Below are 14,423 nucleotides of genomic sequence, written 5' to 3' on the forward strand. Positions count from 1 at the left end.
TATCTTTTCCTTCTCACCCTCCCCAGAGGTAACAAAAGTCTGTGGCTATCGGGCTGTTGTATGACTTTATAATTTTACTATACATGTATATATACATAACCAATATAGAGTTTTATTTTGTGGGCTTTCATGAGTTATATAAGCGGTGTTACATGTGTCCTTATGCAGCTTGCTGTACTCACTCACCATTATGTATTTGAGATTCAGCCATGTAGATATATGTAGACCTGATTCACTCATTTTAATTGTTCTTTTATGGGGGAAAGATAACTATCCATTCCTTAATGTCTAGACAGTTAAGGTCTTTCCAGTTCTTTGAGATTTGCAGGCATTGTACAGTACTACTTTAGGCACATGTGTGAGTTTCTCCAGCCAGAAACAAATGGAGCAATCAGGGACTATTGCCAAGCTGCTCTTGAGCTTGTGTCAAGTTACACTCCCACCAACATTTTATACAGTTTTGTTTTGTTTTTGTTTGCCAATCCCTCAACCTTCACCCCCTGTGAACACTTGGCCTTTTCAGTATCTTTTCAGCCATTCTGCTACAGTGTGAAATGATAATTTATTACGGTATTAACTTATACCTGTTGCTTACTAGTGATGTTAAGTATCTGCCTATCTTTTGCTCTCCTTTTTTACTGTCAGATTTCATGTCTTAGACCTATTTCTATTGATTTGTAAGACATCTTTATATGTTCTACATGTTAATCCATGGTCTGCTCTATCTATCTAGTGCAAATACCTTCTCCCACGTTTTCACTTCTTTTGGTCATACAGATCATTTGACCTTAATGTGTTAATGATCATTAGTGTTTATAAGAGCTACATTTGTATATAGTGCTTTAAAAAATTCCTCTAATCCTAAAATTGTAAATATGTTTTCTGCATTTTTTCCCTAAGTGTTCAAAGTTTTGATCTTCACATTTTATGCTTTTAATCTGCTTTTGTGTATGATGTGAGGTATGGAAATAATTTTTGTATTTTTCCTATATGGATAGCCTAGCACCAGTTTTTCATCATTTATACTTTCCACACTGATTTATGACACTCAGTATTCTATAGCAATGTCTCATGTATAGATAAATTTATGGCTAGGACTGAATTGGTTTATTTGCTGTCCATTTGCAAATACCATACTATAATTCTTTTTTTTTTCGAGACACAGTCTTGCTCTTATCGCCCAGGCTGGAGTGCATTGGCACAATCTTGGCTCACTGCAATCTCTGCCTCCCGGATTCAAGCGATTCTCCTGCCTCAGCCTCCTGAGTAGCTGGGATTACAGGCGCTCGCCACCACGTCCGGCTAATTTTTGTACTTTTAGTAGAGACGGGGTTTTGCCATGTTGGCCAGGGTGGTCTCGAACTCCTGACCTTAGGTGATCTGTCCCCCTCAGCCTCCTAAGTGCTAGGATTACAGGCATAAGCCACCTTGCCCAGCCTATAATTCTTTAGCATCATATGCCTGTCTTCTTTTTCAATTCTTAAAGCCTTTTATTTTAGTCTTTTTTGCATTGGCTGAAAATGCAATATATTATCGAAAAGAAGCAGTTACAGCAGGCTCTAAGGATGTTTCTGATTCCTTATTCTTGATTTTAAAGGAAATAATTTTTAAGTTTTGCCATGGAGTGTGATGTTTGCTGTTAGAGTTTTTTTCCCCTATAAATACCTTTTATTGGCTATTTAGTTACCCCTTCAGTCCTAGCTTGCTTAGAGATGTTCAGAAAAAAAAACTATGAATGAATTTGGATTTATATATGCTCTTTATTCACCTGCTAGTATGGTTAAAATGTCTTATTTACTCTGTAAATTTGTTTTTTGGGGCATATAATTTGGTGTAATAACAGAGTTTTCTGATATCTAAACATTCTTGCATTTTGGAGACAAACACTTGTTGATAAAATTTTTAAATACATATAGCTCAAAATGTATAATTTTGCATCTTTTGACATAAGGGGGGATTAGTCTTTAATTTCCCTATATTATCATTATTTTTGAGGTTATGCTAATTTACTTAAAGATAACCTCAAATTTACAGAAAAGTTGCAAGCCCAGTGCAAAATAATTTGTTCCCTGAACTATTTAGTTATGTTTCTTTAGTCTCCTTCCTATTGCCAGTAGTTCCTCAGTCTTTCCTTGACCATCATGACCTTCACTTGAAGAATATGGGCCTGTTTTCTGTAGAACATCCTTCAGCTGGGGTTTGTCTGCTGTTTCTTCATGATTGGATTTGAATTATGCATCTTTCGGAAGAATATCACAGAAGCAATGCTGTGTTATTTTTGGATCCTATCAGGTGGCACAAAATTTCAATTTGTCCTGTTATTTTGACACTTTGATCACTTTGGTTAAGGTGGATTTCTGTCATGTGCCTCCACTGTGAAATTTTCTCCTTTAAGGTAAACAAATAACTTGTGTGGAGACACTTTAAGACTTTGTATAGACCCATGGGTCTCTTATTATCATTAACTTATTATCTAATCTTTTATTACCATTACATATTTCGATACTCAAATTGTCCCTGATTTGGCCAGTGGGAGCCCCTTAAAGCTGGCTTTTGCATCTTTAACATGCCCCCAACGTCATTTATTGAGCATTTCCTTACTTGATAGCACAAAAAGAGAGGGAGTTCTTTTTTTTTTTTAGACGGAGTCTCGCTTTGTCGCCCAGGCTGTAGTGGATTGGTGCAATCTCGGCTCACTGCAATCTCTGCCTCCTGGGTTCAAGTGATTCTCCTGCCGCAGCCTCCCGAGTAGCTGGGACTACAGTCACCCGCCACCATGCCCGGCTGATTTTTTGTGTTTTTAGTAGAGACGGGGATTTCACCGTGTTAGCCAGGATGGTCTCAATCTCCTGACCTCATGATCCGCCCACTTCTGCCTCCCAAAGTGCTGGGAATTATAGGCATGAGCCACCACGCCTGCCCAGGAGTTCAGACTTTAACTCTCCCTGCCCTAGGCCTGTAGTTAATCCTTTTCCTAAAGAGATCTGGTTTCTTTTGGTGGAGAATGGAATTCAGAAACAAGATTGCTAGGTTTGCTCATGCCTCCTGGAAATATCATTGCTTCCAGCCTTCTAGGTGACGAAGTTATAGGATATTTATCTATCAGTCATCTACACAGCACTGAAGACTATGAGATTACATTGATACTGCCATTTGCATTACAGCACCACTGTGTGTATTCTGGTTTGAGAAACTCAGCACCTATTATCTTTACCATATTTACTTATTTGATTAATTCCCCTTGTAAATAACCAATCCACTATCCTCGCTGCCATACCATCCCACGTGGGTGCGCTTAGCTTCCCACCTGGGCTCCGATGTCCCACATAACTGGCTTGTCTGTGCAGTCACCCACTACCCATTGCTAGAGCTCTAACCCCACTCAGGTGACCTTGGCCTCTCCCAGGACATGAAACTTGTTCTGTCCCACTTAACAGCTATTGCACTGAATTGTTCAGGAAATAGAAAAACTTCTGGTCTTATAAATGCATTGGGAAACTTGCCTTTTGCCCTATTACTGGAAGATTAGATGTTTTCGAAAGTTTGGAACAAATCTACCTGTGAAAGGCTGTGGGCCTGGTGTTTTTTGTGGGTAGATTTTTACTGATATTTTTGTCAAGATTATGTTCAGGTTTTCTGTTCTTTAGAAATTTGTTTTGGTCACTTGTATCTTCTAGAAGATGTTTTCATATGTTTTCTGATATAATTAGTGGAAAGCATTTCTTAGTATTGTCCTTTGATTTAAAAATAATTCTTTTACATCTTTTTTAGAGAAAAAACTCAAACTTCGTTTTTCCTCTGCTCTCACACCACAACAATCATCAACACAGAAGAAGACTTCTGTGATCAAATGTGTAGGGGGTTTCCCCTATGGAGGAAGCAGCAGACACCACCTGGGTGTCCTCCAATTCAATTCCAACACTATCTACCTGGAGATAGTGTCAGATCCCACAGGATGGCTCAGTCCCCAAGACTGCCCACCCTCAAGACACTAGGCAAAAGTCCAGGCCTCCAGAACTTTTGACCAATGGTCTTCAAGTTGGGGTTCTGATGATGTCCTCTTTGTCAATTAATTTGTCTTCTTTGTCCTCTTTGTCAATTAATTTGCAAGAGCAGTCCACACAACTCAGGAAACACGTTTACTGGTTTATTATAAAGGGTATTGCAAAAGATACAGATGAAGAGATGCATAGGGCAAGGTATGGGGAAGGTGTGTGGAGCTTCCATGCCCTCCCTGGGCATGCCACCCTACCGGAACCACCACATGTTCAGCAGTCTGGGAGCTCTCTGAACCCTGTCCTTTTGGGTTTTTATGGAAGCTTCATTACATAGGCATGACTGACAACTGTGCAGAAATGTGATTGGACAAAAACGCACACGAGCTAAAGCCAGCAAAGCCTGTCTGCTCAGAGTTTTCTTGGCCTCTCTGTGTAGTATTCCTTCCTCTAGGGTTTGGGGCAGGACCCTTTTCTGAAATGAGGGTCTTTTGACCCACAATCAGAGGCCTGATTGGGGCAGATGAAAGAAAGACAGGAGAAGGTCAGAAAGAGAGATTCTGTTGCCTGAGACCTAAAGAACCCCAACAGTATAACGAAGATTATGGGAGTTAGGAAACAGGAACCATGGAAGGAAACCAGTATGTATATAGCATAACACCATGCATCTTTGCTTATAGATTCTCAGTCTTTCTTTTTGTACTCCCAGAATTATTTTTTGCCTTCGCTCTTTTTTTTTTTTTTTTTTCTGGAGCCATTTGTGCTGGGAGTTTATTTATTTTATCAGTATTTTCAAGAAATTTTGTTGTATTGATCTTTTTTATTGTTTCCCTTTTTGATTTAATTACTTTATGTTTCCTTTCTTTTTACTTTCCTTGGGTTTACTTAGTGTTTCTTTTTTTTTTATTTCTGGAGTAGATACTTAGTCAATTGATTTTCATTTCTAATTCATTTAAGGCAATATATTTATCTTGACAATATTACTCATATTTGATAAATTCTCAGATGTATTTTTATTATATTCAATTCTAAATATTTCCTAATATCTGTTTTGATTTGTCTTTGATTCTAATTGCAAGTGAGTGATCTTTTTAAATTTTCAAATATTTGGATTTGAACTATGCTTTTTGTTGTTGGTCTTTGATTTTTTAAAAAATTGCTTTGAGTGAGATAAAATGTTGAGTATAAAATCAGTTTTTAAAATATTTTAACGTGCTCTTTGGCCTAATATGTGGTTAGTTTTTTGTATGCTCCAAGTGTCCTTTAAAAAAGAAGTGAATTCAGTATGTTTTCTTTTTGTCTTTTCCTTTTTAGAGATAGAAGTTTGCTTGTTGCCCAGGCTAGAGTGCAGTAGATGCAGGCTCAAGTGAGCCTCCTGCCACAGCCTCCTAATTAGCTCAGACTACAGGCAAGCACCACCATGCCTGGCTAATTTTTAAAAAACTTTTTAGAGATAGGATCTTGCTTGTTGCCCAGGCTAGAATGCAGTGGCACAATCGTAGCTCACGGCAGCCTCCAACTCTTGGGCTCAAGTGATCCTCCTTCCTCAGCCTCCTGATCAGCTGGGATTACAGGCAAGCACCACCATGCCTAGCTAATTTTTAAAACTATTTTTTTAGAGATGGGATCTTGCCATGTATCTCAGGCTGGTCTTGAGCTCCTTACCACAAGCAGTCCTCCCCCGCTAGCCTCCCAAGCAGCTGTGTATGTGTTTTTGATATGTTCACAGTATGTTTATTACCTAAAGCTTGTTAATTGTGGTGTTCAAATATTATATAGTCTATTTTTATTGCCTAATCTATTTCTGAGCAATGGGAAAGATCTCTCATTATGATTTTGTTAAGTCTTGTTTTTTATTTTATATATTTTCAGGCTATATTTGTAAAGGTGAAACAGGTTTAGCATCATTATCTCCTCCTGGTGAATTGTTGCTTTTAGACTCTGTTTATTCCTAATAATGCTTTTTAGTATTATATTAACATATTTCCAGTTTCCTTCCTGCCTTATTTTAAAAGTATCCTCTTAAAATGTCTTTTCTTCTGTTTTTAAATTTTTTATTTTAGAAAATTTCAAACATGTGAAAGTAGAAAGATGAGCTACAAGATTCAATATGTGGATAATCTTATTTCGTCTGTATCCCCACCCAGTTCAACTACTTTGTATTCCTCCCCTAGTCCAGATTACTTAGAAGCAAATGCCATATATGATTTTACCTGTAAATATTTTGGCACGTGTCTCTGAAAGATAAGAATTCTCAAATTGGGTCAAATGGTTTTTCGGTGTTGAGATGATGATGTGCTTTTTTTCTTCTTCAGTGTATTGATGTTGTGTACTACATTGATCGACTTTCTTGCATTCCTGAAGTAAATCCCACTTGGTCACGGAGTAGAATCCAATTTCCTTTTGTTTCCTTCCAGTTTTCTTTCTGTTACTGATTTTTAACTTCACTTTATTTTGGTCAGAGTAGGTACTTATATGATTTAATCTTCTGAAATGTATTGAGGATTTTATGTATATATTCATAAGTGATATTAGTCTATGGTTTACTTTTCTTGTAGTGTCTTTGTCTGGCTTTGGCACCAGGGTAATCCTGCCTCATAAAATGAGTTAGGAAGTGCTCCCTCTCCTTCAATTTTCGAGAGAGTTTGCATAAGATTGGTGTTAATTCCTTAAATGTTTGAGAGTATTCACCAGAGACCCCAAATAGGCCCAGACTTTTCTTTGTTGGGAGGATTTTTGATTCCTGATTCAGTCTCTTTCCTTGATATACAGATATTGAGAATTTCTATTTTGTCTTGAACGACTTTTGTTAATTCATGTGTTTCTGCCAGAGATACACAAAGCTGGACACCAGTTAAAATGGAAAGGACACATTTTACTGAGTAATAAACTATTACACTATGGAAAAGAGTCTGGTGTTAACTGAACTCAACTTCAATTTGTACAGAGGTTTCTGGGCTTTTGTTTTGTTTTGATTTTTTAATAATTGCATTTTTTCTTCATATATATATATATATATATATATATATATGGGAATTTACCATGTTGCTCAGGCTGGTATCTAACTTCTGGGCTCAAGTGATCTGCCTGCCTTGGCCTCCTGAAGTGCTGGGATTGTAGGTGTGAGCCACTGTGCCAGGCCTCACTAGGTGTTTTAAAGGAAGAATGAAGAATCAGGAGGGAGGGTGAGCAGGGTGTAGGGGGTGGTTAGTAAAGTCAAGGAAGTGAAAAATTACCAAAAGTGGAAAGTAGGGATTGGCCCATGTGAAACCCATCTGGGATTGTTAGCTAGTGCTTATCAGAGTTAGGCTCCTACCCTCCCACAGAGGCTGGGACACAGGGTGTCTTCAAGTGTTGGCTGGAACTAACAGTAAACTCTTCTGGCAGCTTTGAATTTTCTCAGGCAGGCATTTTGTGGGGAGCTAGAGCCATCCTAGGGATGTGGCCTTGAGCTGTTAGAATCTATGTTAATATTTTGTTCAAGTGCTAGAGATTGGTCAAGCAGGAAATATTTGAGAATTGGACATTTTGAATACTGTAATGTGGTGACTCTGAAATCAGACTATCTTCTCTCCTCAATGATACCTGATAACTGCTTTTTGAGAGCTGTAGCCATCTGTTTCTTTAGTGACTTTTCCAACCTAATTTTGAGCAGATTTTATTCCTTATTGTGTGTGATCACTAAAGTCTCTATTCCATTATATCCATGGTCAGCCAATGACCTGACGGAGATTTCCTTGAATGCCAACCTCTTTCTTCATCAGATTATCCCTCTGGATGCTACAGGTATTCAGCCAGCTTCCAGAGTTATGAAATAGTTGATTCAAAGTTCTTGCCCACTCAGAAAAGTTGTTTCATTGGCAGGACCAATTTCTGGAACAATGGAATATTATTCGAATAGCCTTGAAATGGAAGGAAATTCTGACACACGCTACAATATGGATGAACCTTGAAGATATTATGCTATAAGTGAAATCAGCCAGTCACCAAAGGAAAAGTACTGTATGATTTCCCGTATGTAACATATCTAGAGTAATCAAATTTCAAGAGACAGAAAGTAGAATGGTGGTGATTGCTAGGGGCTAGGAGGTGGGAGGAGAAGGAATGATTGTTTAATGGGTATGGAGTTTCAGTTTGAGAAGACAAAACATTCTCTGGAAATGGATAGTGATGATCGTTCCACAACAATGTGAACACACTTAATGTCATTAAACTGCACACGTAAAAATGGTAATAAAGGTAAACTTCATGTTATGAATATTTTACCACAGTTTAAAAAACAAATTAGAAAATACAAGTACATTTTTATTATGGATATTTTACCACAATTAAACAAAAATAAACAGGCAAAAAGATCTTATTGTCTCTTACCTCCTTGACTTTTGCAACATCTGTGTTGTTCAGCACTTACTAATTCTCAGGGTAGTCTCTTGTTGGCTTCTGTGTAGATTTGCTTTCATGATGTTTTCAGCAATTACTTTTTGACCTCAGTTTCGAAGCTGTGCAGGCCAGTTTATTTACACATCATTTGAATGATACTATGGGACTGCTGTAACTTCTAATATGAAAAATTAAAGTTAGCCCTTTCTTTTTTTTTTGAGACTGAGCCTTGCTCTGTCACCCAGTCTAGAGTGCAGTGGCGCAATCTTGGCTCACTGCAACCTCCGCCTCCCGAGTTCAAGTGATTCTTCTGCCTCAGCCTCCTGAGCAGCTGGGATTACAGGCGCCTGCCACTGCGCCCGGCTAATTTTTTCATATTTTTAGTAGAGATGAGGTTTTACCATCTTGATCAGGCTGGTCTGGAACTTCTGACCTCGTGATCCACTCGCCTCGGCCTCCTGAAGTGCAGGGATTACAGGCGTGAGCCACCGTGCCTGGCCTAAAGTTGGCCCTTTTTTTTTTTTTTTTTTTTTTAAGACAGGGTCTTGCCGTCTCGCCCAGGCTGGAGTGCAGTAGCGGGATCTCCGCTCACTGCAAGCTCGGCCTCCCGGGTTCACGCCATGCTCCTGCCTCAGCCTCCCGAGTGGCTGGGACTACAGGCGCCCGCCACCACGCCCGGCTAATTTTTTGTATTTTTAGTAGAGACGGGGGTTTCACCGTGTTAGCCAGGATGGTCTCAATCTCCTGACCTCGTGATTCGCTTGCCTCAGCCTCCCAAAGTTCTGGGATTACAGGTGTGAGCCACCACGCCCGGCAAAGTTGACCCTTTCTATGTGACCTAACTTTTCCATGGGATGCCATAAGACTCTGCAGTTATTAAAAACCATTGCTGAGATACTGCTAACATTATGAACTTGAAATAGTTCCTAAATGAACAAAATATCCTCTTATGAATTCTGTCTCCTGTGTACATTTTTAAGGAAAATAAATTTAACTACATCTGGGGGGTACACATTAGAGTTATGGTAGAGAATGGTAATACCAGTTTTTTTCCTAAATTTAATTTAGCTAAAACATTTTTAAGGTATTAACAGAAAATGTAAGATCTTATCATTCGTATACATTGTTAGTGGGAATGAAAAATAGTACCAGTCGTATGATGAGGAATGTGGTAACGTCTAGCAAATTAAACAAACATTTATCCCTTGATCCAGCAATGCCACTTTTAAGAATATATCCCAAAGCCATGCTGGGAAACATATAGAAAGATACATGAACAAGGCTGTTCATGGCAACACTACTTATAATAAATAGCAAAGGACTAAAAATAACCCAAATGTTCATCCATAGGGACCTGGCTTAATAAATTGTGATTTGGCCAGGCGTGGTGGCTCACGCCTGTAATCCCAACATTTTGGGAGGCCGAGGCGGGTGGATCACCTGAGGTCGGTTGTTCCAGACCAGCCTGACCAACATGGAAAAACCCTGTCTCTACTAAAAATACAAAATTAGCCCGGTGCAGTGGCGCATGCCTGTAATCCCAGCTACTCGAGAGGCTGAGGCAGGAGAATCGCTTGAACCTGGGAGGAGGAGGGTGCGGTGAGCCGAGATCGCTGCATTGCACTCCAGCCTGGGCAACAAGAGTGAAACTCCATCTCAAAATAAATAAATAAATAAATAATAAATAAATAAATAAATTGTGATTCATCTGTGCCATGAAGTATTAGGCAGTTGTAGAAGGGAATAGGGTTATTTGTGTGTTCTTATTTCGAGTGATCTTCACTATATTAAGTGCAAAAAAAGTAAAGAAAATGTGTGTATTATGCTACTGTTATATACTTTTACTAAAAAATGATGGAAGGATAAAACATAAAATTAAAAAATAAATGCTTGCCTATTAATAAATGGGAGGAAATAGAGTGGAGGAACAGGATAAAAGCTAGACTTATGTGAAACTTCATTTATGGACCTGAGTTTGGAATCATTTTATATAATTAGAAATGAAACTCAGTTTTAGAAACAATTCTTACACAAGAAAAAATGCAATAAAAGGAATGAACCTGGGTTCCTGATCAGTAGCATAACCACATATAAAGGAACCATGTGAGTTTAAAACACCATAATTTGACTATTTCTGGTAGAATGTACTGTAAGAATAAAAATAAATATAAATCTTAAACTATTTTCAGTCATTTTTTTCGGCAATTGTATCGGTGTTATTTTGAGACTGTTGCGTGGATATTGTGAAATTAAATCCAACAGATTAATTATATTGAGAAATAGTTTTTGGCATGGTTGAAAGGAGATACAGATGTAAAATTAATATGGTTACATAAAAATCTTATAGTTTTGTTTGTGGGTTTTTTTGGTTATGTATGACTATATTTATTTTAAATTTTAGATTCAGGAGGTACATGTGCAGGTTTGTTACCTGGGTATGTTGCGTGATGCTGAAGTTTAGGCTTCTACTAATCCCATCACCCAGTTAGTGAGCACAGTACCCCAATAGGTGGTTTTTCAGCTCTTCCCCCAACCCCCGGTTGCAGTCCTCAGTGCCTATTGTCCCCATCTTTGTGTCTGTGTGTACCCAAAGTTTAGCTCCCACCGTATAAGTGAGAATATATAGTATTTGGTTTTGTTTCTGTGTTAATTCGTATAATATGGCCTCCAGCTGCATCCATGTTGCTGCAAAGGACATGATTGTGTTCTTTTTTTTTTTTTTTTTTTTTGAGACGGACTCTCGCTGTGTCTCCCAGACTGGAGTACGGTAGTGTGATCTCAGCTCACTGCAAGCTCTGCCTCCCGGGTTCACGCCATTCTCCTGCCGCAGCATCCTGAGTAGCTGGTACTACAGGCACCCACCACCATGCCTGGCTAACTTTTTGTATTTTTAGTAGAGACGGGGTTTCACTGTGTTAGCCAGGATGGTCTCAATCTCCTGACCTTTTGATCCACCCGCCTCGATCCCCCAAAGTGCTGGGATTACAGGCGTGAGCCACCATGCCCGGCCATGATTGTGTTCTTTTTTATGGCTGTATAGTATTCCATGGTGTATACGTACCATGGAATTTTCCTTATCCAATCCACTATTGATGGGTATCTGGGTTGGTTCTATGACTTTGCTATTGTGAATAATGCTGTGGTGAACATATGGGAAGGTGGGTTTTTTTTTTTTGGCAAAACAATGTATTTTCCTTTGGGTATATACCTAGTAATGGGATTGCTGGGTCGAATGGTCATTCTGTTTTTAGTTATTTGAGAAATCTTCACATTGCTTTCCACAGTGGCTGAACTAATTTACATTTCCACAAACAGTGTATAAGTGTTCCCTTTTCTCCACATCCTTGCTAACATGTTATTTTTTACTTTTTATTAATAGCCTGGTGTGAGATGGTATTTCATTGTGAAAACTTAGTAGTGTTGAATTTAAATCAGAAACCTAATTGTGAACTCATGATATGTCTGACAACTGCAAACAGTGAAGCTCCAAGTAGCAAAGAGCACCTGTAGCACAAAAATTATGGTGTCTGAGTACCATTCTCGTTTAAAGGAACCTGGACTTACTGGAGAAATGGCTGATTATAGGTCTCTTGGGTAGAAAACTGTAAGATGATCCTGTACTATCTTCTCATACAGAAAGCAAGACAGCTGTCGAGGTCTACTGGAGTTGTGTTGAAAGGACCCAGGTGTCAACTTGAGTGGACTCTGTCTAATGACACAGATGATTAAAATGTATCAAATGTGTTTAAGTGTTTAAGTTCTTGGCTCATAATGACTCAAACTCACTCCCCTCTCCACCAAACAGACAAAATACTATTTCATGATATTGTTAATTTTGGAGGATGCTAGAGAAACAGCTTCTTTTTTTTTTGATGGAGTCTTGCTCTGTTACCCAGGCTGGAGATCTCGGCTCACTGCAACCTCCACCTCCCAGGTTCAAGCAATTCTCCTGCCTCAGCCTCCTGAGTAGCTGGGATTGCAGGCGCGCAGCACCATGCCCAGCTAATTTTTATATTTTTAGTAGAGATGGGCTTTCACCGTGTTGGTCAGGCTGGTCTCAAACTCCTGATCTCATGATCCACCCACCTTGGCCTCCCAAAGTGCTGGGATTACAGGCATGAGCCACTGCGCCTGGCCAGGAATCAGCTTTTTAAAAAAATAGACATGTGTCAAAGACTATGTCTAACTCATTATTTAATGAGGAAATCAGTAAGATGTTACAAGCAGTTCAAAGGCTCATTGAAACACTGCACACATATAAGCAATCAGGAATGCTGAAATAAATTTACAAATAAATGTAAAAGTGGTCAATATCAGTGGGGCAATAATCAGTTACATTCTACCAGACAAAATTCCTTTACATTTGTATCATCAAGAATCATCTGCACTACTATCAGTTTTAACCACTATCAGTTGATAAACTATCAAGTTTTATCAGTTTTATGCAGAGTTTTGAAATAGCATAAAGACATTGAAAGGCAGAAATAACCCTGAAGTGTGCATTAGACAGAATATCCAGTGAATTTTTTTTTTTTTTGCTCTTTAACAAGTTTTAATGCCAGTCTCCCCGCCTCTTGATCAGATTAATCTTAAAGGTTATTCTCCATCACAAAAAGGGTCTTTCTTCATTAGATTTGGCCTAATTATTTACATAGGTGCAGAAAGAGTGCTAATTAAGCATACCAACTTCCTTGAGTTTATTTTGCAAAATTTAAAATTATTTTAAAGCCTGGAAAATGAACAGAAAGAGTCAAGTATATATCCTGCTTTTCCTATATGAACTATACCTCAGGGTAACAAAACAGTTGATGAGGAAAAGTCTCTGTCTCTATATGTATTCTTATTCATAAAGAAAAAATGACAGAGTGAAACTAGCACTATTTTGGAAACCCTAATAAATTAATGAGTCTAAGTCATCATTAAAAATGGCTGCTAACATCACAAAAAGAGAGACAATATTGGCTGGGCGTGGTGGCTCATGCCTGTAATCCCAGCACTTTGGGAGGCCAAGGAGGGCAGATCATGAGGTCAAGAGATCGAGACCGACCTGGCCAACATGGTGAAACCCCATCTCTATTAAAAATACAAAAATTAGCTGGGTGTGGTTGTGCACACCTGTAGTCCCAGCTACTCAGGAGGCTGAGGCAAGATAATCTCTTGAACCCGGGAGGTGGAGATTGCAGTGAGCCAAGGTTGTACCACTGCACTCCAGCAACAGAGTGAGACTCCATCCCAAAAAAAAAAAAAAAAAAAAGAGAGAGAGACAGTATTTGCCTTTTATTGATCTGAATTTGGCCAAACCTCTGTATTTAATCACCAAATTACAAGAAATAAGAGGCTAGAGAAATGTTAAATCATAGAGGATTACAATCAGAAAGTTTAGACTGTAAGAAACTCTATAGGACAAATGAACTGGTTTCTTCAGTAAATTTCACAGAGGAAAAAGTGGACGGGAAACCCACAGACTGTCTAAGATTCCTAACAGCCAGTTGTACCACATGGACCTGCTTTGTATCCTGTGTAGCCTGATTCAAAGTGTGAAAAAATTTAGACAATTAGGGAAATGTGAACTCAATATCTGATTATATTAATAAATTTTTATTTATTATAGATATGATGACTATTTTGGCTATGTTTTCAGAAAGCTTCTCAATTCCTTTAGAAAGATTTAAGGGTAAAATTATATGATGCCTGGTATTAGTTGTGAAATAATCCAGATGGTAGGGGCTATAAATGAAGCACAGTTGGCCATAAGTGGATTAATTATTGATGTTGGGTGATGGGCACATGTGACTTCATTATACTGTTTTCTTTGGTTTTTCATGTGTATGAAATGTTCTGTAATAAAAATTAAAACAAACCTAAAGGCCTTCTAATAAATATACTTCTTTCACTTGATTTCCTTTAATAATGTGTAACTTGTTACTGTTAAGAGTATATAATGCACAGTCTTTCAAGTTTAACTCCTTAAATATTTTATCATCATAGGTTTTAAACAAAATCATGGTACCTTGCTATGGCTTCCTACAGATCTTACTTTTTCTATTT

The 14,423-nt window shown here is 38.4% G+C and overlaps 1 protein-coding gene across 3 annotated transcripts in view; it reads left to right on the plus strand.

Annotated features, from left to right (window-relative positions):
- Positions 1 to 14,423, plus strand: part of ENTREP2 (endosomal transmembrane epsin interactor 2) — a 455,758-nt gene that overhangs the window by 315,118 nt on the left and 126,217 nt on the right. The gene's annotated exons all lie outside the window — the stretch shown is intronic.

Source organism: Symphalangus syndactylus, chromosome 5, assembly GCF_028878055.3.
Source record: "Symphalangus syndactylus isolate Jambi chromosome 5, NHGRI_mSymSyn1-v2.1_pri, whole genome shotgun sequence".
NCBI lineage: Eukaryota > Metazoa > Chordata > Mammalia > Primates > Hylobatidae > Symphalangus > Symphalangus syndactylus.